Here is a 27,075-nt window from a genome sequence, read left to right on the forward strand (position 1 = left end):
ACCACTAGGCCAAATAGATCCACACACAGCAGGCACTGAGTAATGGAGTGTAGCGTCCCCCCTCGCCTCCCCCCACCTCGCCTCCCAAGCATCAAGCAAGTGGAGTGCACAGGCAAAGGTGGCTGGACGCTCGCATCCTTCCAGATTCCCCAGGGTATGGATTTCTCTGTGAGACGTTGTGTGGGACTTCTCTCTGAAATGCCAGAGCCCTGCCGATTGCAAGCTCCATGGGGGTGCTTAATGGGGGCGTTGTATTCTAGCTTTCCTCCGTCTACCGGGGCGAACAGGAACAAGCCGGGAAGAGGAGAGGCTGTGCGGGCCCTTGGCAACACTCCCCTTGCCGAGCTGGCGACCGCGGGGGGCCGGAGGGGTGGAGTGGAGGGGCGCTGTTTCCACTGAGATGCCTCTCATCTCCCTCACCCCTCCCTCCTTCACCCCGCCCGCTGTGCTTCGTCCCTCCCGTCGGTCCCTCCCTCCAGCTCTTCCCTCCCCCTCGCCCTGCCTCCTTCGCGCGCCCGCCCCAGCCGCCGCCGGAGGGGACGTGTGTCTCTCGTGCAATTTCCCCTTTCGCTCGGTTCTCTCAGTGCTGATCTCCGCTGACTCGCATCCCCGCCGCCCCTTCCCTCGGCCTGGCCAGGCCAGGCCCTCCCCGGGCCCATCCAGATCTCCCAGCGCACCCCGTCCCCCATTCGTTTTATCGGGGGCACCGCCGTCTCACCTGGTATTTGCATCTCGCCCTCCAACTTGCCATTGGCGGCGCGACGTGTGGGAGAGCCGTGCGCCTCACCCGCCCGGACCAGCTTGCCCCGGCGCCGAGGTGAGTCACGGGCGCGGTGCGGCGGGGGCAGGCGGGCCGGGAGGAAAAAGGGAGGGGACCACGGCCCGGGCGGCCACGGGGACGGACCGGGCGCCGCGCTCAACTTCCACTTCTCCTTTCCCGGGCGCCGCGCTCCCGGCGCCACTTACCCAGCCCGGCTTTCGAGGGGGGAGAAGACGGGCTGGCGGGGGTGGGGACCTGCGCCTCAACCCCACAAACGGGGAGGGGGACCCCTGCGACTGATCCCAGCCCAGCGATCGAGCCTGGCCCTTAAACCCTTCGGTCTCAGGTATGTCGATGGCACTCGTTCTGCGAACTTGGGGAGACCCCCTCCCCCGCCCGAAAAGTTTGACTGAGTGGAAGATCAAGGGCGCTGGGATCCTGGAGCCGGGTTGAGCCCCCCCCCCCTCCGGGAAGGGTGAGAGAGCCTTGGGTGTGTGCAGTGCCGCCCTTGCCTCGCTCTGCCGCGTGTACGCTCTCTGGAGAACCCGAGCTCCTCATCCCAAGTAGATGTGGGATCGATCTCCCGAAGTCCTAGTGGGGAAGCCAATGTTCCCGCGCGCCTCAGGCAGTCGTGGGTCCGTGGAAGGGCTAATTCCAACAGTTGCCCCCCCCCGCCGCGCCCCTCCACCCCCCGTAGCTCAGCGCCCGCGGACAGGAGATGGGGCGGAAGGTGGCGGGGCTCCTAGCTGGATCGGCCGCCTCAAAGGACGTTTGGGTCTAGGCGCCGTAGGGTCACAGAGACATATGTAAACTTATGACTTGGAGAATTGGATTGCCAAAATAGACACCTCTTGGCAGAGGCTGGAGTTTCCGTGAGAGTCAGCCCCAGCCTTCCCGCTCCGGCATTCCCGCTCTCTCCGGTTCTCCCGCCTCCCTGTTCCCTCCTCAACTACCACTTTGGGGAATCAGCAGCCGCCCAGCACCGGACTCCCCGACGTGAGAGACTTGCTTTGGAGGTTTGGGGGACTGCCAAAGCGGCAGTCACTTTATGAAGTCTTGGTTCCCCCCCCCCCCGCTTCCCCTCCCCCACGGCACCCTAACCCTGCTTCTCTTTCCTCACGACTGTATGCCTGGAATGTGGCCTTCCTAACTAGAGTCACATCTTGACTCTCTGACACCTTGGCTCAGCCTAGCTCTCTCCGATGCCCCCCAACCACACCCCAGCTGAGAACATTTTATGGCACTTTTGATTCCTGCCCCTCATCCCTCTGCCTAAGATAGAGGCCTGTCTAGTCCTGCAGCTTCTTCTGGTTAATGTTTGACAGTTCGTTGTAGCTAATCATTTTAATTAGCTCTTAAACTGGGGAGGAACTGTTAACCTTGGACTTCTCGATTTGGGCCTGGTGGGGCCTCAAATGGGAGGAGTGCTAGCGAGGTTGGGAGGTAGGAGCGGAAGTGAGGTCACCACCCTAGGGCTGCTGGCCGCAACAGCTGGTGGGCACGCCCATTGGGGACTCAACCCTTGAGAACTGACCCCTGGCCTGAATGCCAGGTTAGAAGGTGAAGGGAACCCTATCAATTTCTCTCCTTTGAGAAGACACGTATGTGCAGCAAAAAGGTCAGTCCCTCTTTGCAATTTGTCACTGGGATTTTTTATGATTATAAAGAGTTTCATTGACAATTAATTAATTGAGGGCATCCGGTGCCAGAACAAGCTAGTGAGAGCTACAAGGAGTCAAATAAAGAGGATCCCAGGAAAGACCTGGAGCCAATGCGAACAACAGGCTGCTTTACTTGTGGTTGTCTCTGAAGCTGGGTTCAAAGCCCAAGATCTCTTATGGGGGGCATGAAGGAGGCTCCACGTTGCCACCCTCACCAGCCTCTTGCTGTGAGCCGAAGGAGTGGCTTGTTTGCAATTATGTCTGGCATTCCTCCCTCACTGAACTGTGTTTGCTCCGTGGTTACTCAGGAACTGGCGCCTACCCCTGGACAAGCCAGGGGCCTGAAAGTCATCCTCTCAAGTAATGGCACAGTGGCTCCCAACTCTTTTGCAATACATTCCAAAAAAATAATAATAATAAGGATACTGAGGGTCTGTCTGTCATCGGCCTTATTGGTATGTCATTCAGAATGCCCCTGTCTGCAAAACCCAGGGCTTTTGTATGGTGGAGGCCTAACCACTGGCTGGCAATGTTGCTTTCCCAGGGAGCTCTCTACTGAGTTTGTCTTCGGTCTTCTTCATACCAGCACTACCTTCAACTTTCTCATTTTTACCTCCAGCCTCTAAAATCAGCCTTTACTCGCCATGTGCCCCTAGTCAAGTGTACACCTCAGTTTCTTTATCTGACAGTGGAAATCTACCACATAATATTGGGTTGAGGACCAAATACTTGGTGTAAACCTTCTTATATGAGGCTGAGTGAATAGAGGGGTGTAGAAAGGGGCCAAGGAGATTGGATAAGCCATCTGTATAAATGACTGCAATGTAAAACCAGCTGTGACTCCCTAAGCTAATATAGGGAGCCAGGCACCCCAGATTCTGGAGACTTGTCCTGCCCTAGAGACTGCTGCCCACAAAAGCTTGCTCTTAGCTTGCCCTAAGGTTTGGGAAGGAAGAGTAATCCCTGCACAGGCTTAGGTGGCAAGCATTCAGAGTGCGATTCATTGGGTATTGGGCAGGATGACATTACTTACTATCACTCTCCATACCACCCAAATCCCCTTGAATGACAAGTTCACATCTGGCCTGCGCTCTGCACATCTCTGCTAAATTGAGAAGGGCTTTGGGCAGCCCTCTCTCTTCAGGCCTGGACCCACCTGGCCTTGGTTATCACTCCTGGTTTTCTAAGTTGCAAAGAGCTTTCTGACTTGGCTGTCAATTCATTCCCTTTGTGGTTCTCAGACTGAAAACTTGTTCGCAAGGGAAAATGGAAAGTCATGCAAGGGACCCAGAATCCCATGAGTACTTTCCTAGGGGTCAGGGGCTTTTCTCATCGGTACCAACCTGTCTGCGAATCTCTGACTGCTGAACCTCACATATCTGTAATAGCAGCTGTACAGCTAATGCCCTATAGCTCGGGCCCCAGTGCTGGTTGCCAAGAAACTGCTGGTCAGGGTGCTTACGAGGGTTTTGGCCACATAGGGGCTGCTGAATTTCAATTCAACAGAAATGTATTAACACCTACTGTGTGCCCAACCAGCGCTATGAGCCTGGGGAAGCTGAAGGAAAGAGGTGGTGAACCGAGAGAACTAAGACACTGAAACAATCATTGGCAAGGACTAGCAGTTAGGCCAGGGGCTGATCAGGTGCTAATTGTCCTTCTCGGAGCAGAGGCCAGCACAGCCAGGACTCTGAGGTCAGCAACAACTGGAGGAGGGAGGAAAGGCTTTGTGAAGGATGTGGGCGGGCTAGCTAGAGCTAGACCTTGAAAAGGGGCGGGGTCAACGAGGGGGAACTTGGCCTGGCAGAAAAGGGAGAAAAGACGCCTTTCTCTCTCTTCTCTGCTACAGACTGACCTTCAGAGCCTGGATAATTGTTTGGCAAATGTATGTCACATAAAAGACCAGGTCAGCGAGTGTGGGTGGCTCCATGCACACCCAGATCTCCACGTTAGGACATACAAAGTAGCTGGCCCAGACAGGGAGCCCCAGTGTGTATTGATAAGACACAAAGGGTAGCCAGGCTTCCATGCCACCCAAGCTGAGAAAATTTTATTCTGAACCAAACTCTCTCCAACAGACACACAGACCACTGAGGGGAGGGAGGGAGGAGAGAGGTAGGGGAAAACAAAGCTAGGGGAAACCGACATGTCACAAATGTTCATAGGAGCCATGGGCTGGCTGGGTCCTACCTTCCCTAGGGTTTTAAGATTTCTAATGGAACCTCAGATGTTTCGGTAGTGAACAGAGATTTTCATACTTGTCAGGAACTAAAGTCTAGAGACCCCCCCCCCATATGTTTCTGCCCAGACCATCAAGGCCTAGCTATATATTCTATTGCTTCTGTATCTCCCATGGCTGGATGGAAAGGAAATCTTGGCTCTTGCTGAAGTTATTTGGATTAAAATCCCCTGATTACCTCCCATCCCGTTTTCCTCTTGCTGCCCCATTTCCCTGCATCCCCCTCAGCATGTTTCTATACCTAAGATATATTCTCATGTGCCCTGAATTCTTGGCTGGGAAATTGTGTTCCACAGTGAGTTTCTATGTAGAAATCCAGCCCACTTCCAGGGTGAAGAGGAGACTCTGACAGCAGCGAAGGTTGTTCTGTGCAGGAGGGACTACAAGGGAAAGTGACAGAACGTTTCTCAAAGAGGCTAACAAGAAATCAAGAGGCTGCTGGGTGCTGGTAGCTCATGCCTGTAACTAGCTACTCTGGAGGCTGAGATATGAGGATCACGGTTCAAAATCAGCTGAGGCAAGAAAGTCTGTGAAACTCTTATCTCCAATTACCTACCAGAAAACCGGAAGTGATGCTGTGGCTCAAAGTGGTAGAGCATTAGCCTTGAGCTAAAAAGAGCTCAGGCCCCAAGTTCAAGCTCCATGACCTACATAAAAATAAATAAATAGAATCAAGAGGCTAAGTAGCTTGCCCAGGTCCCCACCTTGGGGATGGGCCATTTTCTTGTACCAGTGGGTAGGTCCTGCCTCTCAGTTCACCAACCCTTTCTGAAGCTTCCTGTGGTCTTCCAGACTGACCCCATATACTTCTTTCTTTAACTAGAGGAGGAGCACAAGCTCTCTGCTTTCACATCCTAGACCTACCACTCCCTGGATGGGTGACTATGTCCTAGTTAACTTTAACCACTCTAGCCTTCAGTGTCCACTTCATAGGGTTGGAATGAGAATGAAATGAGATACTGCCTATAAAGCACTTGGATTAGCACCTGGTACATGGCAACCACCCACTAAGTGCATTATTTATTATTATTATTATTTCTGTGGCTGCATTACTGTTGTTCTTATCATTTCCTTTCCACAAGCCCCTGACTTTGCCAGGCTCCTGGGATCAACCACTTCTCTGGCAGTGTGGGTAGGGTATGCCACACCCATTGCTAAAACCATCAAGGAAGTTTTCCAGGTTTTTCGGTTAACTTTTGGTTCACTGTACCATCACACAGGATAAGGAGGGGCTGAGGAAAGTGTGTGTGTGTGTGTGTGTGTGTGCGTGCGCGCGTGCATACACGCGTATGCGTGCACGGCGGGGGAGGGGAGGGAAGCGGGTCTGTGTGTGTAATATATGAAATCTTTTTAAGCAGCAGACAATGCTTGGGTGGATCTCAAGTCTTCAATGTTTGCATTAACGGTGCCATCTCTCTCTCTTCACTGTCTTCATCTTGAGTATCATTTGTGAAGAAGTCCCAGGAAGAGAGCAGGCCTAACGTTCTACCCCTGGGGGCAATTTAGCAATCATCAGTTTGTGGTTATTGCCCTCCTGGGAGAAGAATTCTGAGAGCCAACTGGCTGACCACTGTTCACTTTCCCCCTTTGGCTTGCATATATGATGGGTGCCTGGAGGACCAATGCTGAGGCTTTGGAGCTGGGGTACTGCCTTTGCCTTGAAGAGCTATAGGGGGCGGAGGACCATTCCTGAGACTTCTCAGAAGGTGACTTGCATGTTCATCTGCCCAGACTGTGTTTGCTTGTGCAGCCTGAGACCACCCACTAGGACAAAAGCCCAGGATAAAGTGGACTACCCATGGACCACCCCTGAAGGCAGCACTCCACTCAGTCCTTTGGTCCCCACCCATCAGGTTAGGACAGTTAGGCAATTGAGGAATCAGAGGGTGGGCAACTCAGCCTTAACCTCTCCAAATTCCTGATGACCTGATAACATGGAGGTACTTAGATGTACAGCAAGGAGATCAATCTGTCTTTTTTTCTATAATACCTCCTAGGATAACAGAGGTGAGTTAAGCTCTGCTGACTCGGTTACAAACCATGCACAGAAAGCACCTGCCTCATTAGGTGACCACTTTCTTGGCGCCACACTGATCCAAAAAAAACCCCCAACAACCCACAATAGGCCCAGCCCCCAAAGAGAGGCTTTCTAAACCCCATTCTGTGTGCAGTGACACACATACTTGGCCTTATAGCAGGCAGGAACTGACATGACAGCCAGCCTACAGCATCTAGTATTTGCAGATTGCACAATGAGAGTTTTGATGGATGGCTTGTCTAGAGAAAGATCATTCTTTCTTGGCTTCTTGGAGGAGGATTTCCTGGAGGGGAGAAGGAAGATGGCCTTTGAAAAGGGGAAAGAGTGACCATTGGCTGTGTTTGAGGGGTATTCCAGGCTCCATGAGACAGTGACATTGAGCTGGGCATGAGCAAGAGATAAAACACATAAGCCCATCACAGCCGGTACTCAAGATAAGTTCTGAGGCTCAGAATCTCAGCCCACTGGTGACATCTAAGACTATGTATTCCAGGACAGCGTCTAATTGTGGCTGCTTTTGTCTTAACTGCTAGTGCAAGGTAATAATACATAGTGAAGTTACATGATGAAATTGTGTTATTGTTACTACTGTTGTACTCCTGGTGTTTGTAATTGTATCTAGTCTGGGATCTTTTCTCTCTCTTTTTTGTTTAACGGCTTTATTGAAGTCATATTGATATACAATGAACTGCACTTATTTCCAAGTGTACAATTTGATAGTATTTGACATGCGTATATACCCATGAAACCATCACCAGGGTGGAGGGAGTGAGCATATGCATGCATGGCTCGCTGCAAGTTCCATTTGCAACCCTCCCTTCCATCCTGCGGCACCGCCATTCTGCTTTCTGTCACTATAGATTAGTTTGCATTTTCTAAACTTTTCTATAATTGGAGTCATATATAGCATGTCATCTGTTTTGGTCTGGCTTCTTTCACTCTGCATATTTATTTTAAGATTCATCCTTGTTGTTGTATATACCAGTATTTCATTCCCTTTTATTGCAAAGTAGCATCCTGTTGTGTGGATAAACCATACATTGTTTACCCATTCATCAGCCCATGGACATTGGCTGTTTTTTCCGGTCTTTAACTATTACAAACAAAGTTTCTCTGAACATCTGTGTATAAGTTTTTATTTAGCTTTATATTTCTTCTCCTCTTGATTAAATACTTAAGACTGGAATAACTGGATCATATAGTAGTGAAGGTTCAACTTTCTAAGAAACTATCGATCTGTTTTCCTTTTTGGAAGACTGGGCCATGGACCATTTTACATTCCCACATTAGGGGATGAAAATTCCAACTTGTTCATCTTCACCAACACTGGGAATGGGAGACTGTTTTACTTTAAGCTGTTCTTTTGGGGGGAGGGCAGGGTGGGGAGGGTTTTTTTTTTCCAGAACTGAAGCTTAAACTTAGAGCCTTGGGCTGGGAAGGTGGCCCAGTGGAAGAGTGTTTGCCTTGCATGCATGAGGCCCTGGGTTCGATTCCCCAGCACCACATAAGCAAAAAGAAAAAAGCCGGAAGTGGCGCTGTGGCTCAAGTGGTAGAGCGCTAGCCTTGAGCTTGAAGAGCTGAGGGACAGCACCCAGGCCCAGAGTTCAAGCCCCACAACTGACAAAACAACAACAACAACAACAAAACTTAGAGCCTTATGCTGTCTTTTTTTCTGCTCAAAGCTGGTAATCTGCTACTTGAGCCATACTTCCTCTTCTGGCTTTTTGCTGGTTAATTGGAGATAATAGTCTCATGGACTTTTCTGCTCAGGCTGGCTTGGAACCGTGATTCTAGATCTCAGCCTCCTGAATAGCTAGGATTACAGGTGTGAGCCACCAGTGCCTTGTTTTTTTTTGTTTTTTTGTTTTTTGCCAGTCCTGGGGCTTGCACTCAGGGCCTGGGTGCTGTCCCTGAGCTTTTTGCTCAAGGCTAGCACTCTACCACTTGAGCCACAGTGGCACTTCTGGCTTTTTCTGTGTATGTGGTGCTGGGAAATCGAACCCAGGGCCTCATGCATGCAAGGCAAGCGCTCTACTGCTGAGCCACCTTCCCAGCCTGCTTTTTTTCTTAAACAGAATCTTTTCATGTAGCTCAGACAGCTCTAGAGCTCCTGCCTCACCCCTCTGAGTGCTGAGATTATAGGTATGCCTCTTCATGCCTGCCTAGGCATTACATTTTAGTATGTGATCCATTTTGAGTTAATATTTGTATATGGTGAGGGGAATGAATCCAGATTATTTTTTCTTTTACATTTCCTTTTATACATATAGATAACCAATTTATTGGTACCATTTACTGAAAAAGCTATTGTCAGTATGCTACTGTTGTCCTTAAATGTGTGAGTTTATTTCTGGACTGTACATTCTAGAAGATCTATTTGTTTCCTTTTTGCCACTACCCACTGTTTTGTTTATTGGAGCTTTATAATCATTTTAAAAAAATTAGTCATGGGACTTGAACTCAGGGCCTGGCTCTGTCCATGATCTCTTTTGCTCTCTAGTGCTCTACCACTTTTAGCCACAGCTCTACTTCCAATTTTCTGGTGGTTGATTGGAAGTAAGAGTCACATGGACTTTCCTGTATGATCTGGCTTTGAACCTTGATCCTCAGATCTCAGCCTCCTGAGTAGCTAGGATTGCAGGTGGAAGACACCAGTGTCTGGCTTTTATAATAATTCTTGAAACCAGATATAATATTAGCCCTTCAGCTTTGTTCCTTTTTTTTTTTTTTTGGTTTTGACTATTTTAAGTCCTTCGCTATACCATATCAATTTGAGAATTGGGTTGTTGGTATCATTTTCTTTTATTACTTGAGTACCTCCTATTAATTATTAAAACAGGTCTGTTTGGCTTTGTTTTATTATGTTATTTTATAATTATGTGTGCTTGATGTTACTGTTATTTTAGACAGTGATTATTGTTATTGATATTAGTAGGTTAAATAGTACCATAACTTTACTATGCATTTGTATATAACTCTTCATTATTTGCCCTGTATTTATATCCCATTTTTGGAGCATATGTTAAACACAACCCTTTCTACCTTGTCTGTCAAGATGACTAAAGGTCTCTTCTAACAAAGGTTTATTTGAGCACAGGGGTATATACCTGTAGTCCCAGCTACGTGAGAGATTGAAGCAGGCAGAGCAAGAAGTTGAGGTAAGCCTGGACTACAGAGCAACACCACCTCCTCTTGTGCTGGTACTGGGGCTTGAACTTGGCTTTGTTGCTCTTCCACTTGAGCCACACCTCCACTTCCAACACCATGTCTCAAAAGAAAAAGTTTTTCCTCATATAATTCTGTTCACATCCCACTTTGTGGAATCATTGTAGCTTTTAAACCTAATCTAGCATCATGAAGTGTTTCCTAAGTATTCAGTGATCGGACTAGACTAGCACCCAATATTCCAAGGATGGAAACACCGTGGTTTAGTACACAAAAGGGAATGTTTTAATGATAACTTGATCATTCACTGCTGTCCCTCTATGGGTTGAGGATTTACATAGACCTAATTCACAAATGCTTAGTCTGATATTCGAGTCAGGAGACATTGAAATAGCCCTTGATCCCATGTATTTTGCTTCCTGTTGGAAATGAGATAGAAACGAAATAATGAAAGAGTAATGCAGGATCATGTGGGCTAAGAGAGCTTGTGGTAGAACATAAAGATCTTGAATCATTTAAAGAAGGGGGCTCCATAGGTGTAGAGTGTAGTCATGGGTGTATAACTGGCTTACTGAGGGTGATGGACTCCGTTGAGACTTTGTTCTATTGGCACTATTGGATGAAACAAAAAGGAGCAACTAGGGCCTGGCAGGCCTGAGAAATTCCGTGAATGAGCTTGGAATGTTCCCTCTAGGGACCATGAGGAGACCACTGGGCTTGCAGCCCAGCTTGACTTGGGAAATCATGGGAAACAAGGCTGAGTAGGTAGGGTGGGGTCAGATGAGTTTGGACTCTAGGGCTCTGCAAGTAGTATGTTGCTGTGGCCATAGCCACAGATCTCAATGTGTGTCCTGGAGGAGGAGCTGTTGCCAGCTCAGAGGTTAAGGGAGGAGTCAAGTGGAGCCTGGGCCAAGATTGTAACTTAATCTTCCCTACTAGGAGAAAAGAGGGCTTTCTGCTTCATCAGGCCTAGATTTTTGCTTTTTTTGGGGGGGGAGGGTCAGTCATGGGGCTTCAACTCTGGGCCTGGTCGCTGTCCCTCAGCTCTTCAACTCAAGGCTAGCGCTCTACCACTTGAGCCACAGTGCCACTTCCAGCTTGTTCTGCTTATGTGGTGCTGAGGAATCAAACCCAGGGCCTCATGCATGCTAGGCAAGCACTCTACCACTGAGTCACCTTCCCAGCCCAGGTTTTTGCTTTTTAAAGAACTTTCATATACACATTCCCTAACTGACCACAGGCATGGAGAGTTGATAATGTGAGAAGAGACAGCATATTCTAGCTCACATACATCCTGGTCTTCCCCCACTCCTCCCCCTGAAGCTTTCTTAGGTAAAAGCCTGGTAGCTCCAAATGATCTCTTAGAAGGAAAACGTGAGCTAAGTGCAGTGGTGCATGCCTGTAATCCCAGCTACATGGGATGTTTAATGAAGATGATCGTTTTGCCAATTTGGGCAATATAACACGACTCTGTGTGTGACAGGCAGACATAGTTGTACATGGTGGAGTCTAAGGCATGCGTATTTCAAGTTCTAGGTTATGCTGCTATGATGCACGATCTTGTCTAAAAACAAACAAGAAAGCAGAAGAAAATGTGTTAAGGAGAGGGAGGACATGTTAACCCTATATCAGCTATTCACACATTAATACTAAATGACATGATTTTTCTGAGTGGTAGGGAAGGTTTTCCTTGGGGAGATGAGATGGCAGTCTGAAAGTTTTGCTACAGGGAAGAAATGTGGAGTCTGACTGACAGACTGTACGTTCAGCAAGCCTGCAAGGAGCTCTGGATAACAGGAATTCTCCAGTGGGGCCAGGCAGGGCTTTGAGAGCCCTGTGACGTGGCCTGCCTGTGGTTACAGAGCCCATTAATGGCAAAGATGCCTTAGCTGAGTATTTCTAACCTTTCTCACCCAAATGCATTCAACTCCTGAATTGTATTCTAAGAATCTAGAAGATCTTGGTCTCATAACATTTCTTTGAAGTAGTATTTTCTCTGAAGTGTGAATGCTGCTGTCTACTGCTCCAAATATATTTAAAATGGAAGCACCTTGAAAAATGAGCAGGATTTGAAGTGTGGCTTTGCCTCCCATTTGGAGGCTTGGTCAGCTTTAGTAATTAGGCCCTGTCACTATAGGACTTGCCTATAAGGTAGATCCAAACTTGAACTTGGAAAATTTTAGCCCCAAGTGCTGGATGACAAATCCATTTCCTGCAGCACCTTCATTTGCCTGACATCTTCACCCCTGCCTTCCTCCTCAGCTTAAACACATTTTTTTGGTAGTACTAGAATTTGAACTCAGGGCCTTTGTTCTTACTAGGTAGGTACTCTACCACTGAGCCCCACCTTCAGCCCATTGGTTTATGCACATTTTAGGGAAACGAGGCCCTATGTTCTGGAGGGAAGTCTTTTGATTTGTTCACCTCAGCAATTGAGAACTGTGAACTGATCCTAGAGTGGGAGGGAGAGCTAGAGATCTCCAGGCTCTAAAGTCTGGGTGTGGTTTGGCCAATGGTGTGTCTTACTTTCTATCAAGCTCAGCCCACAGCCCCTCCGTTCAGCTCTACCTTTAGCCTGGGGGCATCTATGGCTCTCCGTAGCTGGAAAAAAAAAAACCGCAACCCTACCTGGGCTTCCAGAGCCTTGCAGCTTCACCTCTGGGTAGCTAAGGACAGAAGAGCTATTAATGCACTCGAGGCCTAGGTTAGTCTCCTCAGCAGCCCAGGCACAACTCCTTCCTATCCCCATGGCCTACGGATAGAGATCATTAAAAAAGAAATCCTGCCTTCCCTCATCTAGCAAGTTTGGTGAAGCGTTATGAATATTCTGGTTTTATTCTGGCACTCAGGGCCCCAGGCCCCAAAGGCCTCTGCCAAGCCACAAGCCTTCACCCACACCCCCGGCTTGCCAGGGGGCTGTGGGCTGGGCTGTGGGTGCCTGTAGTGACGAAAAAAGCAGGTAGGGCCCTGGGCAGGCTGTCTGGGCTGGGCGGGGCTCTGGCTGGGTGAGGCCCAGATTCCCCAGGCTGATAAGGCAGCTTGTAAACACCCAGCAAGGGGAGGGGGCAGAGGGCAAGCAACCAGATGGCAGGAGAGGGGGGGGGAACCGGAGCCCAGGCTTAGCTGCAGGAAGTGGGGCTTGATGTGGAAACATCCTGTCCAGCAGGGGCTAGAGCAGTGGCCACTAGACAATCGCACCCAACTCAGTGGAGGCAAGCTCAGCACAAGGTGGGGCTGGCTGCCTGGGCACTAGGCCAAGTACCAGGTTCCCGACAGCTCAAAAAGACATGATCAATGGGTCTCTGTTATAGGTTGTTCTACCACCTAGCACTGCCAGTGGAAATCAGAACCTAACTACCCCCATGAAGAAGCAAGAACAATTGCCTGAGAGAGTTTGATTGTTACAGGAAAATTGTCGTCATCACTGTCAGTGAGGAGTATCAATTGGAATCCAGAATTGTCAATTGTGTCAAAGGTATCCTGCAGCCTTCTGGGAAGAGCCACATGGCTGAAGTGCTGTTCTACCCTGTCTTGAAGCACCTTCTACTTAGAATCTCTAAGGACCAGAGCCAATGGAGCCTTTAGCACAGGATTGAGAGACTGGTACGCTGAAGTTCACAGATGGGGAAAACTGCAATCCAGAGGGTCAGGGATGGAGCCACCAGAATGATGGACATGAAATTCCAGCCCCTGGTCTGGAGTGTTTCCACTGCCTTCCCTGATGTGGGAGGTCCAGCCCCCAGCCCTCATGCATAGGCCTGGACCTGCCCTGCATACTGGCTGAACCTGTACTTAACCTTGTTGAGGGTTACAGGGGGCCTTGCAGAAGGAAAGAGCCTTAGAGTCATAAATCAGAAGTCCTCAGCTTGCATATGACCTTGGGCAGACCCTTTTCTGGGCCTTAGTTGTTGTTGTTGTTGCTTTAAAGATCACAGCTGTAGTAGATATAGTTCACATATCATAAAATTCTTCTACTGAAAGTGTACACCTCAGTGTTTTTTTTAAAAGTACATTCACAGAATTGTAAAGCAATACCACAATCCATTTTAGAATGTTTTATCACCCCTCAAAGAAACCTCATATCCTTTAGCAGTCACTCCCCATTTCTTCCCAGCCCCTTGGGCCTCACATTTGAAGTAGTACTTGCTGTAGATATGTTGGGGGGGGGGCTTAAGGAAACTCTAGCAAAATGGTTTGGACAGATGGACTAACTCAGCTTACTGGAAACTTAGAGACCTCACAACAGAGGAATAGAGTGGGCCCTGTGACCAAGCCTCTGGCCACGGTGTGGCATATATGAAGTGCTCGGGGCTACTTTTCCATAAATATTTGAATAAATGTGAACCAACACCCCGTGATAAGAAGCCACACTTGCATTATGTGTAAGCTGAGAAAATTGTGTATTTATGGGGCAGGGACCATGTCATAGCTACCCTAGATCTGGAGCCCCAAACTCTGTCTGGCTGGGCCCTGAAGTACAGCAGTATCAGCCTTCACAACTCCCCCCCCCCCCAAGTCTCCCACCTTCCACAGCTGGCTACATAGCTCAAATTGACTCCATGTTTTGTACAGACCTGGTCCAGGAAGTTAGGTTGAGTTGGTAGCCTGGGCCAGATAAGCATCTGTTGAACTCATAATGCTCTGAGTCTTCAGACTCAGTAGGTAGTCACTAGGATTCAAAGAAGGGAAAGCAGGGTCTTTAAGATCAAGATCACTCAAACCTGGGTTCAAGATCTCCCTCTACTCTTTGTTGAGATAGGATTTCTCGACGTAGCCCAAGCTGGCCTTGAACTCAGTCTTCCTGCCTCAGACTCCTGAGTGTTGGAATTATAGGTATGTACCACTATGCCTAGTTCTGCTTCCATTCTTGACTTGGACGTGTTGCTTGATCTCTTTTGAGCTTCCTTCCTGCTGTTTTTAAGATGGGACTGTTAAAATAGGACTATTACCAAAATAAATTTCACTGAAAACAAGCTCCAAAGAGAGGAGTAGTTGGAAATAAACCTGGCTTTAAACCCTGGCTCTGCCACTCACTAGCCACTTTGTGAGAATGAAAGAAGATCATGTTGGGAGAGTGCCTGGCACAGCACCAATCCCACAGCCCGTGCCCCAGAGCTGTAAATCCCTGCCACCTTCCCTGTGCTCCACCCTGTTGCCCTGTAATTTTTACTGTTTAGCCCCCATCTCTAGAAGCATGGGAGGTCAACTTGAACTGCTATCAGAGGGCACAAGAGAAAATCTTGTTCACATTTAAACAAGCACCCACACCCCTCTGCCCCTTCTCTAGCAGGCCATGGTGGAGGCTGTAGGGCCACACCCACTGTCCTGAGTCCAGCAGTCTCTGGTGCCAGTCCCACAAGTGCTTGTCTTGAGCTGGCATCAACTTCAAGTGCTTCTACCCCCTCCTCCCAGGCTCACTGTGCTTTTTAAACACGTGCCACCAGCCTTGAGTTGGCTGTGACCAAAGGCTGGTTTGCACTGCAGATGTAGGGAGGGGCTGGCAAGAGCCCAGGTGCACATCCAGATGTTGTCTCTGAGGCTTCCTTGGCGTCTCCCATACCAGCTGTGAAGCAGTGTGTACTCCCAACTTGCAGGGGTGGAGAAGCAGGCCCTTCCCTGAGGAGCAATGGGGCCCCACTTTGGGGGAGGTGGGTGGTTCTTAGTTCTGAGGAACTTAGCAAGAGGGAAAAGTAGGACCCTGCTTTCTTGACAGGATGCCTGGCTGGGCAAGACTCTTGGTCAGAGGTACCAGAAAATGACCTCAGAACTGACATAGTATCAGGATTCTCTCGTCTTTTTTTTTTTTTTTTTTTTTTGCCAGTCGTGGTGCCTGAACTCTGGGCCTGGGTGCTGACCCTCAGCTCTTCAGCTTAAGACTAGTGCTCTACCACTTGCGCCACAGCGCCACTTCCAGCTTTTTCTGCTTATGTGGTGCTGAGGAATCGAACCCAGGGCCTCATGCATGCAAGGCAAGCACTCTACCACTGAGCCACCTTCCCAGCCCCCCCTATTTTTGAGACAACGTCTCACTCATAGTTCAGGCTGCTCTTATACTTGCTACACATCCCAAGTTGGCCTGGAACTCTTCATCCTTCTGCCTGTACCTGCTGTGTTGGGACTACAAGCACGTACCATCACTGTTTTTGTTAGCATCCATCAATAGTACAAGAGTCTTGTGATCATTGCATAGATGTACAGTGTACTGTGAACAGGGTTACCCCCTTTATTATGTCTAGTTTTTTTGTTTTATGTAGTTTTCTTACTTTATATTCACAAAGCCATTAGAAGAATATAAGTACATATTCTCTCTCTCTCTCTCTTTCTCTCTCTCTCTCTGTCTATTTTGTCATTGTGAGGCTTGAACTCGGCCTGGGCACTGTCCTTGATTAACTTTTTCAGTTAAGGCTAGCACTCTATCCCTTTGAGCCACAGTGCCACTTCCAGTTTTCTGATGATTAATTGGAGATAAGAGTCTCAGACTGTCATTGAACCGTCCATCATCCTCAGATCTAAGCCTTCTGAGTAGCTACGGTTATAGTTCATATTATCTCTTACATTGACAATGGCAATGACTTCCTTATTTTTTATTTTGTTATTTTTTGAATGTTTTTTATTAACTTTAAGTACTTTTACAAGCCAGGCACTGGTGGCTCACGCCTGTAATCCTAGCTACTCAGGAGGCTAAGATCTGAGGATGGTGGTTCAAAGCAAGCCCGGCAGGAAAGTCCGTCAGACTTTTTTTTTTTTTTGGGTCCGGTTGTGGGGCCTGAACTCTGGGCCTGGGCGCTGTCCCTCAGCTCTTCAGCTCAAGGCTAGCATTCTACCACTTGAGCCACAGCGCCACTTCTGGCTTTTTTCTTTTTGCTTATATGGTGCTGAGGAATGGAACCCAGGGCCTCAGGCTTGCAAGGCAAGCGCTCTACCACTGAGCCACCTTCCCAGCCCAGTCCGTCAGACTTTTATCTCCAATAAACCACTCAGAAAACCAGAAGTGGTGCTGTGGCTCAAGTGGTGGAGCGCTAGCCTTGAGCTGAAGAGCTGACAGAGGGAGGGACAGCGCCAAGGCCCAGAGTTCAAGCCCCATGACCGACCAAAAAAAAAAAAAAGTAGTTATACAAAAGAGTTGCCATTCAATAAAGCAGGTTATGAATACAGTATGTCTTGATCAATGTCACCCCTTTCAACATTCTTACCCACCCCTCCCAGCCTACCCTTTCCCTTACCTTTCTTAATTTTTCTCTACTACATTTTTTGATGGCCTGTCTAGAATTGTCTTTCCTTGGAATTCTCTGGGTTTCACTCACTGCTACTTGAACTTAATAGGGGTAGGCCTAAGGTGGTTGTTTTCATCCACAGCTAAGCCCGCATCTCAGGCATTAAGACTTCTAGACTGTTGTGCAGTTCTGGCCTGGATGATGGGCAGAAATCCAAGACCTTGGTTGGGCTCCTACTGCTGTTCTGACCCATAGCCTTGGGAAGGTCTTACCCAGTGGTCACATGCTCACAGGATATCTTATAGGCACTCAGCCCTACAGCTAGGAGTCCCACCTGCATAGAAACCCAGAAGTATTTAAGTGTAAGTCACCACACCAAATCGGCAGTCACTTCAGAATAGAAGTTCCTTGCTCCCTCCCCCAGAAATGGCCACAACCTTCCACCCACATGTGTTATAATGCTTTGCTCTCTATTGTTACCTCTGTCCACTGGTGTTAAGGATGATTGCCTTTAGGAAAAAATTATGGAAGTGATATTGAATTAAAGCCCCCTGAATTAACCCCTCATCCTTAGCTTATTTTTCTCAAGACCTCCTTCCCCTTTTTGTTCCTGTACTGAGGCTCGAACTTCTGAGCCTTATTCTCTTGGTTGGCTATTTCACTTAAGGCTGGTGCCCAACCATTCGAGCCACCCCTCCAGGACCAGCACTTTTGTTGCTGGCTAGTTGGAGGTAAGAGTCTCAGGGACTTTCCTGACAGGGTTGACTCTAAATGAAATCCTCAGATCTCTGCTTTCTGAGTAGCTATGAGTGCGTGAGCTAGCTAGCTCCCAAGGCCCTTTTGCTTCAAGTTGTTCTTTTATCCAAAGGCCCCCAACCCCCAGGCTAGTCCTTACTGGTCTGTGGCCTCGGCCTTTACAGTCCAGGTTGTTATCCAGTTCTTCAAGGCTAGGCTCACTCTGCCTGTCTCAAGCCATGTACTCATTTTTGCCCATCTGATGACTGGGGAGGATTTATGGCAACAGGTAATGGCCTCTCTGTGCAGCTTACTCTCTCCATGAAGCTGCTGGTAGAGCAGCAGCTGCTGTATCCCCTTGTGTAGACAGCTGTCTCTTCAGCCTTCCTGTGAGGGACCCTCCTCTCTGTACTCCCTGACCTGGGGGGGCAGGGTTGAGAGGGCCTGCAGGCTCTGAAGGGGAAACTGCTGAAACCCCTGGGACAGGAAGTGGCAGTGAGGGGCTGCTTCCTCTGGTAGAGCAGGGGTGCGGTGACAGCTGCCTCATCTCCTGTCCCCAGCAAGTCTTTTGTGGGCCCTGAGAGGCTGCAGAGGGGTGAGAGCCCCTTCCCTGTTACTGTCCTTCAGCAAAGGGGAGGCTTGCAAGCCCAACCACTGGAAGGGAACTGAAGGGAGGAGCGGGACATGCTGGGTCAGAGGATCTCATCTTCGCTATGTAGGGGAGGCATTAGGAGAGCAGGACAGACAGGTCAGCAGAAAGGAAGGGAGGGCGGGGCAAGTGACTGTGGAGCCCTCCCTGGGGCAGCAGAAAACCACAGCCAAGCAGGGAAACCTTCTGTAAGTTCTAATTCTGAGAGTGAATGATCAGGACTGTACCTGCTCAACACAAGGTGAGCTAGGAACACAATGCATCACGAGTTCTGTAAATCGTAGAGCTAAAAAAGGCTTCAGATCTTTGCTTCCAGTCCTCTCACTGGGCAGATGAGGAAACCAAGGCAGACAAAGCAGAAGCATGTTGTTAAAAGGTCGCAAAGTGATTGAACCGGGGCCAGAAGTGAAGGCTTTAACCCTGGACTGGGATTGTCTGATGAAAATCTGCTGAGTTTGTATTTAATGTCCCACACCTCCTCCAGGCCCCTCCACCCCCAGGGCTCTGGGACATTCTTCTTGGAAATGAACTTGATGAATTTATTCACCCTGAAGGGGAGGAAGGCCTTTAGTCCAGGGATCAGCAAAGTTTTCTGTAAAGAACCAGAGAGCAAATATTTCTGGCTTTGGGACGCATATGAACTCTGTCAAAACTATTTACGAGGCAAAAAGTAGCCGTAGACAACATATAAACAAAAGAACATAACTGTGTTCCAAAGAACCCTTATTAATGGGCACTGAAATTTGAATTTCACATCACTTTCACGTGTCATGAAACGTTGGTCTTGGTTTGAGTGTTCCTCAATCATTGTTAAAATGAAAATTCATTCTTCGTCCATGGGCTACATACAAAACAGACAGATCTCCAGATTTGACATGTGATCCATAATGTATCAATCCCTTCTTGGAGCTAAAGTTTCAAGAGGATGAATGGACAGAATGCCCAGGTAGGGAGGAAGCAGGCAAGGCTTTCAAATGAAGGTGACATTTGCTTCAAATCTTGAAGGGTATCTGGGAATTGGACCCACAGAGCTTGGGGAGGGGCCTTGCTGGCCTAGCTGGACAGTGTGAACAAAGGCTGGAGGTGGGGAAGCCACTGTGAAACTTAAATGCATTCTGCACATGTGTGGCCTCATTGTTATTTGCCAGCCCTGAATCTCTGGCCACTGTCATTTTTGCTAAAGGAAAGGGTTGGCTTCGATGAGGATGGTGGGAGACAATGAGGAAAGGAGGAAGAAGGGTCACCTGGGAGTCATGGTGACTCGCTAAGTGACTTTGAATAAGTCACTTCCCATCCCTCCAGGACTTGGTGTCTGAAGTTGGATAATGAGACGGTGTCTGAAGCGTGGGGTAGATGAACTAATCTTTCAGGTGCCTTTTGGCTTTGATCTCTTGGGGTTCTGGCTCCTGGCAAGGTTTCAGTAGTGTAGAGGAGAAAAGGGGAGCCCTTGGACCAGTTGCTCTTAGTGACTTCTGGAGCTGAAGCTGCCCTTTTGCTGGGTTTGGCAGCTTCCTACCTTACCTTTCTGGCACTGTTTGTACCATGTAAGGACCTGGGGCTCTGAAGTATCAACTTTGTGCCTGGAGTACTGCATTTTGCTCTGACTGGCCTGGAGGAGGAGCCGCCATGTGGGAAGAGCAGCCAGTGCTGAGCACACAGAACTTCACTCAGCCCCTACTCCCCAGAGGGCCCAGATCTGATCCTCCACATCAGTTTCTAGGGCACACTGTGGCAGGGACCTTGACAAAGAGCACGGTCCCTTCAATAAAAAGTTATCTGACTTCATATCCTGTTGGTGCCCAGCCACAGATTACCCCAGCTTCTAAAACACCTGCTAATGAATTTAATTAGTCTCTTGTCAGTGTTTCTGTTCCTTCCCTTCCTGTCTCTCTCTACGGTGGAAGCAAGCAAGTTTTCCTGGGAACCTGAAGTGTGGATGTGCCATTCAGCACATATATTGCCACTGAATTGTGCTACACCTACCCCACATGGATGTAGACCTGTCTAGGTACTACAGCCTTAGTCTCAGACAAGATGGAGGCTTGGAGCCAAGCATGGTGGTACACACCTATACTCTACACTCCTATCACTTTCAAAGCAAAGGCAGCAGGATAGTGAGATTGAGGCCAGCCTGGGCTACACAGCCAAGACCTTGTTTAAAAGGGGAAAAAAACCATGTAGGTTTTTCTAAAATGTCTCTTTATCTTCCCTTTTTGTCCCTATTAATCGTGGAGTTTTCAAAACAATCCAACCTTCCAAGTACTGAATTCCTTGTCCTGCAGTATTTCTTGCCCCCATCACTCCTTATCATTTAGCAATCTTCCAGGGGGAACAAGTTACACATCTTGGAGTCTCCACAGTTACTGTATTACCCAACCATCTATCACTTTTTTTCCTTTGGAGTGGCCTTGGGATCCACCTCCTGGGCTCCATCTGCTGCAGCTGCTCTGCTTCCATCTTGTCTTCTCCACTCCTGGATTTACTCTGCACCAAATTACTCTTTTTTTCCGAAGAAGCTGCTTTTCTATCGTCTATCGAGATAGACTTTTCTATCCAGATGCTCTTCATATTAAGTTCAAATTCCAGTCATGAGAATGCAGATCATATCCATACATCCAACTCCTTCACTAATCCTTCCCTCTCCTCCATTTTCAAACTAGCTTCTTCTACTATAAATGTTATTTTATTATTTCATGGGACAGGGCTTCACTATGTGGTTCAAATTCTTAACACTCAAACAATCCTGCCTCAGCCTCCTGAGTAGCGGGACCACCGCTATGTACCACTGTCCCTGGCTTTTGCATAATTTTATAATTGTTGCTTATGTCCCCTTACACTTCATTTTATTCTTCCATCCCCATTCCCTATTCTCCCCCGCCCCATTCAGGTAATACAAGATTCTGACTACTTGTTGAGCAAAATAACTAATCACGAGTCAGGGCAGGGAATTGAAAAACCTATTCAAGGCACAACAGGGAATTTTTGCACATATTAACTTAGTAGCTCTAGACCACAAACACTTGAACTAGGTAAAAAAAAATCACCTTGATTTGAAAAGGAGGAAGTCACCTGCCTAAGTCCCAAGTCAGAATCAGAAAAGCCGATGCTCTTGGGGTCTGCAGGGACTTCTCTGGGCTTCAGTAGCTGTCCTGTACTTGACTCTGGCCTGGTTCCTGTAATGTTGCCCCTCTGCCTCTTCCTCCTCCCTGAAGCACTAGAGAGGAGGATGTGGTGGCCGCAGGCACCTCCAGAGGGTGCTCATTAGGTTTTCTCGGGGTGGCTGAGGAAACAAGTTCTCTTTGTCCTAGCCCTCCCCCTCCTCTTCCTCTCCCATTGGGCCTTCTGTACTGCTCTTTTTGCTATATAACCACAACCCAAAGGCTAGGTGAGGTGACACATTTTGGGGAGGCAACAGAACTCTTCACCCTATAGGGCCTCAACCCACGTGAGCTAAGAAGGGGGTCCTTCAACTTCCTGGATATCAAGGTTGGGGGCAATGGTCCCCCTCCCACATTCTCTTATACCCTAGGAAGTCACCTGAAACTCATCCCCTGGTTGAGTGTGTTTTGATATTCAGAATTCTTTCCCACCATCCAAGTCTTTCAACCAGCCTCCTGGTAGCTCAGATTATCCTCAGCCCTCACCTACTTGAAAGATGACAGAAACCACAGTCTAAACAGATCACTGGGTCATGTAGCTTATGCAGATGTAGCCAGGAGAGTGTTTTCCTCCTGCTCCCCCAACCTGATGAGTACATAGCCTGAGTGGGCCAAGGGTCTCTGGGAGAAAGAGGAGAGACCATCCTTTTGCCGGGGGCAAGTCATCTCCTTCAGTCCTAAGTGCTCATTGCTGGCCCAGGCAATTGGGGCAGCTGTGGTAGGATGACTGGGAGCAGTTGGGTGGGGGTGTTCTCTGGGCTTACCTACCATCAGAATTGTGACAAAGCCCTATGCTGTTATAAGGCAGTGACAGAGGGACAAGAAAGGAAGCTGTAGTTCTTGCAAATATGCACAGAGAAACCTCAACCAACAGAGCTTGCAAAACCTCTATTTTCCCCCCTCCCTCTTCCTGATTTCATCTCCAATGGAGGTGGTGGTGGAAAGAAATGAATAGAAAAGGAGCTGACAAAATAGCTGTGGCTGGGGCCCCCTCACTGGGCACTTGCTCAAGATAGAGGATTCATTCGATGTCTGATTGTGGAGACTAGCCACCGCTGGGCCAAGGTTGTGGGTTTGAGTCTAGTGGATGACTTAATTCTGCTCTAGTCAGGACTGTAGGCTGGATCCTTGACTCTAGCCCTCTATCTTTTAAGAACAGGCCACTGTCTTAGGGTACAGCAGGCATGTTTGCTGCTTGATGACTATTAACCAGAGGAGGGGCTGTTTTTAAGTAGAGGGTACAGCTGTCTTGTTCCTGGGGTAGTTTCCATTTTGTTTGTGGTTGTGGAGGAGGGGTGTTGAGGGAGTGGGAAATGGCATGAAGGAAATTGTCACTTCCTTTCCAGAGAATTCCAGAAAGGTTTCAGGGAGGACGAGGTATTTTAGGAGTGAGTTGGATGAGGAGCTGGAAGAGAATTACGTTGTTGTGGCCTAGCTGACCATCTGGCCCCCATGTTTCCTGGCATGTGTGAAAATGCCACGGGTGTTACCATTCTGTGAGGGCCACTGACACAGATGAACGGGTGTAGATTTCAACTCCCTCACTGCACAGAGGCTGTGGACGTGGCTTTTACATAGGGGCTGTTTCCTGTAGGGGAGGCCCAGATGGGTGGGCGCTGAATGCTGCCTTGATGTGCTCCAGTGACAGGAAGGGTCTGTACCTCTGAAGGGGGCCCAGTTGTAGTGACGCAGAAGCAGCCCAAACCACTTCTATTTTGCTTTGCTTTTGAAATACAGTCAGACCACAGAGAGCCAGAGGTGTGTATGTGCAGGCAAGGCACCTCTTCTCCAGCCACTCACTCCCTCCTGCGGTGTGCTCATGCTCATGCGCCTCAGCTTCCCGAGGGCATGTATATCACAAAGGCATGTGGCTGTCAGCCCTAGTAGGACTGACCCTAGAGGCATGAACTCTTGACTCCAGCCATCTGTGCCCTGTGCAGTGGTGGGCAAGGTGAAATGCCCACCAGTTATGAAGGCCTCCCAAGTATGATTCCCTGAGCCCCTACTCACCTGGACGCAATGTCAAAGGGCTCTGGACCACTTAGATTGTGTACCCTTAAAGTCCTCCCCCCACCCCCGCCAGAAGGACCCTTAAGAGAGGAACCCCTAATTGGGCCTCTCCTGCCTCGAGCAAGAGGGCCTTCTGTGGTGGGAGCTTTCTTTGGTTTCAGGTTCCTGGGAGAGGGAAGTTATTTTGAGGGACTGGGGGGGGGGGGGAGATGAGTGAACATGCAAATGAGCTTCTTTCTACCTCTCACTTTCAAATCCTCAAACTTGCAAAGGGGGAGGGGGAACACTTTCTGGACCAGAAAGTTCCATGGTGGGTTTCTTAGCCTTGGCTAAGAGAGTAGGACAGCTACTTCCTCCCCCTCCACCCTTTCCCCTTAACTTCAGGCTCAAGGCAAAATGAAGTTACCAAGATCAGCCTCCCAAGACCTCACAGCCCTGGGCAGGTAGAAGCCACAGCCACCAAGTCCCCAGTTGAGAGAGGCAGACATTGAGGCACATAAAAGTATGCTACTAGAGTCATCTCTTTTATTCCAAACTTGCCCTCTCCTCTTTGCCTTGATGGCCAAGGGTTCCATCCAACTCGGTGCAGTTGTGTGGCTGCTTTCCCAGCTCCCTAGCAGAGCGGAGAGAGGGATCTTCACCTAAGGACCCATGGCCTCCTACCTGGGAAGCACACAGCCACAGCGGCCTTTTGGTCAGTAAAACCCCAGCTTACCCCAGTCCTCCTTCATCTTCCCCACAGCCTCTTTAGCCAGTATTACCTCAGGCTCCTCATTTTCACAAAGGCCTCTCAGTCAGCCCACCCTCGCAAGAGGGGAAGGAACCTATGGCTGAGCTTGTGGCTCTGCTGGCCAGACCAAGACAGCCCTTTGACACACAGAGGGCTCTCACGCATATGTTTGTCCCCACACTTGGCATACAAGCACACACCCTGTATACATGTATATCTGCAAGTGTGTTTGCACACCCAGAGTAAACACAGATAGTACACCCATGCAAGACTAGGTCTATACAAGGGCTCAGGGTGGAGGTTCATGCCTGTCATCTCAGCTACACAGAAGGCTGTACTAGGGTGATTGTAGTCTACACACGGCATAGAAAACACACCTCAGGGGCTGGGAAGGTGGCTCAGTGGTAGAGCGCTTGCCTTGCATGCCTGAGGCCCTGGGTTCGATTCCTCAGCACCATATAAGCAGAAAAAAAAGCCAGAAGTGGCACTGTGGCTCAAGTGGTAGAGTGCTGGCCTTGAGCTGAAGAGCTGAGGGACAGCGCCCAGGCCCAGAGTTCGGCCCCATGACCGGACCCCCCCCCAAAAAAAGAAAACGCACCTCATAGCTGCTCACTGCCCATACCATCCATTCATTTGGTCCCCCTCCCCCGTTGTTCTTTCTTTCTTGCATGAGTTGAATGTCTGCAACTTGCCAGGTACATTGCAATGTGCTAAGAATTCATCAAATAACACAGTTGCCCCCGCTCACAAGGAAACTGCAGGTCAATGGGAAGTGGGTAAGGAAGGGGCACAGAAATTCCCTAGGCATAGACAACGAGCAATGAACCTGTAAAACTGAAATACGTGCTGTGAAGAGAAATCAAGGAGACAGGCAAACCTATGTGGGAGGAGCATACCAAATGAATTTGGGGGCGGGAGTTTCATGTTTAGGCAAAGTTGGATTAGGTGAAAGTGATCACCTTTCATTTGTTCAGTGTGAGAAGGTTCCTGAGGTATACTGACAGGAGCTGGACGGGCCTCTACCCCCTCAGAATGGAGGGCCTTGAGCAACTTATTCAGGGGAGATAGACCGTCCAAGCATAAATGGCCCCAGAGCAATGCCTTCAGGCCACAGGGGACCTGGTCACACTGCTGGGTAGGTGTGAGTGGAGCAAGATGGGAGGACCACAGCCTCCTCTCAGGCCTGCCGAGGTGGACCTAACAGGTCATCTGAAGAGAAACTCACAGCTTATAGTTGTGCTACACTGAGCAAGTTCTCCAGGCTTTTTGTTGGGGTAGATGGAAAAGTATGGGGGTGAGGATGAAAGTGGGGGTGGGGGGAGGGTGGGGCTAGCCCTGTGGGCTAACGGAAAGGAAGTGGGAGAGGCCTGGGTATCTCCTGTCGGGGAGAGCGGTCATCAGAGAGGTCATTGTGTTCCCCTCCCCCCTTTTTCTCCCCTTTGCCATTCTCTGAAGTTCCTCATTTCTTTCTGGACCAGGAGAAGGTTTTGCCACCCTGGCGCTGGCCAGGGAGTGTCAAGGAGGTGGGGGTTGAGTGTGCTGTTAAGAGCATGGTGCGTGGAGCCAGTTCTTCTGGGGCTCATGGTGGAAGCAGGCTGTGTGTAATTATCCATGCACCCAAAACCAATCCCACACCCCAAATGAACATAAGGGACCACAGATGTGGTACCTGCAAGTACAGAAGCTGACTGTGCAGGACACAGGAGCAGAACAGGCTGGCAGGAGGGAGCGAGGGTTTTGGGAACAGGCCATGGCCTTGGGTGTGACCAGCTAGAAGAGCCACAAGGGTGTGGACAGTGGAGGAATGGAGGCAAGGGACACCGCTGCAGGCCTAGATGCCCTGTGAACAAGGGAGGGAGGCATGCTGGAGAGGGGAGATGTGTGTGGGCTGCAGCAGGCCTAGGAGATTTCCTGGAAAAGGGGCCTGAGCCGACCCTGGAGGAGGGGGAGGTTCCACTGGCCCTTCCCCCAGCCGGGGCTCTCCTCACAAGTTCCCAGGGTGACAGTTCAGCCTTGAAACTGAAAGCAAAGCTGAACTAACACAAACCCACACACAGTACTGAGGCCACCCTCTTTGGTGGCGATGGGGGCAGGGCATGCTGAATGAGCACGTAAGGCACGCAGCCTACCTGTCCCTCTGTCTTCATGCTAACTGAAGGCACAGCCCGACCTGAGTCCTCTCCTGAAGAGCAGGATCAGGCCACCCACCATGAGCCTTGACCTTCAAGTCCCCCCCACCTACAAGCCAATTTTTCCCCCCTGTGGACTCTAACCCTCAGAGCTAAGTGGCCCCCATGGCCAAGGCACATGAAGCCTAAGATCACCCTATCTACCTTGTGTGTCTTCAAGGCCCTTCACACAAAACTTCCCAATCCAAGAATTCTTCCCACTCTTGTCCCATCAGGAGGACGACAGGCTTCTTACAGCTGTCCCTTTATTGGTGTTCTGCTGTAGCACACCTGAGTCTCTCTGGTTTAATCAGCTGTCCTGACTACAGAGCTTGAAGAAAGTGACTTACTCATGGACCTCATCTCTTTTCTCCCCAGGTTGTACTTCGGATCGGTCCAGCCCAGCATGCAGCTTTGAGACTTAAAAGATAGGCCACCACCTACTCCAGGTCTCCAATTTCCCTACTTCAGTGACTGGGGGAGGCTGTAGTCCCAAGGTAAATAAACAGCATCTCTTTATCAGGAAAGCTCTGCAGTGCCTGGGGAAT

The 27,075-nt window shown here is 49.2% G+C and overlaps 1 long non-coding RNA gene across 1 annotated transcript; it reads left to right on the plus strand.

Annotated features, from left to right (window-relative positions):
• Window positions 1-536: 536 nt before the first annotated feature.
• On the plus strand, window positions 537-27,075 carry LOC138840069 (uncharacterized). The gene is made up of 3 exons (XR_011376038.1): window positions 537-817; window positions 26,906-26,976; window positions 27,051-27,075. It is a non-coding gene; the product is annotated as an uncharacterized lncRNA (long non-coding RNA).

Source organism: Dipodomys merriami, unplaced genomic scaffold, assembly GCF_024711535.1.
Source record: "Dipodomys merriami isolate MVZ:Mamm:240054 unplaced genomic scaffold, mDipMer1.0.p SCAF_3, whole genome shotgun sequence".
Classification (NCBI taxonomy): Eukaryota; Metazoa; Chordata; class Mammalia; order Rodentia; family Heteromyidae; genus Dipodomys; species Dipodomys merriami.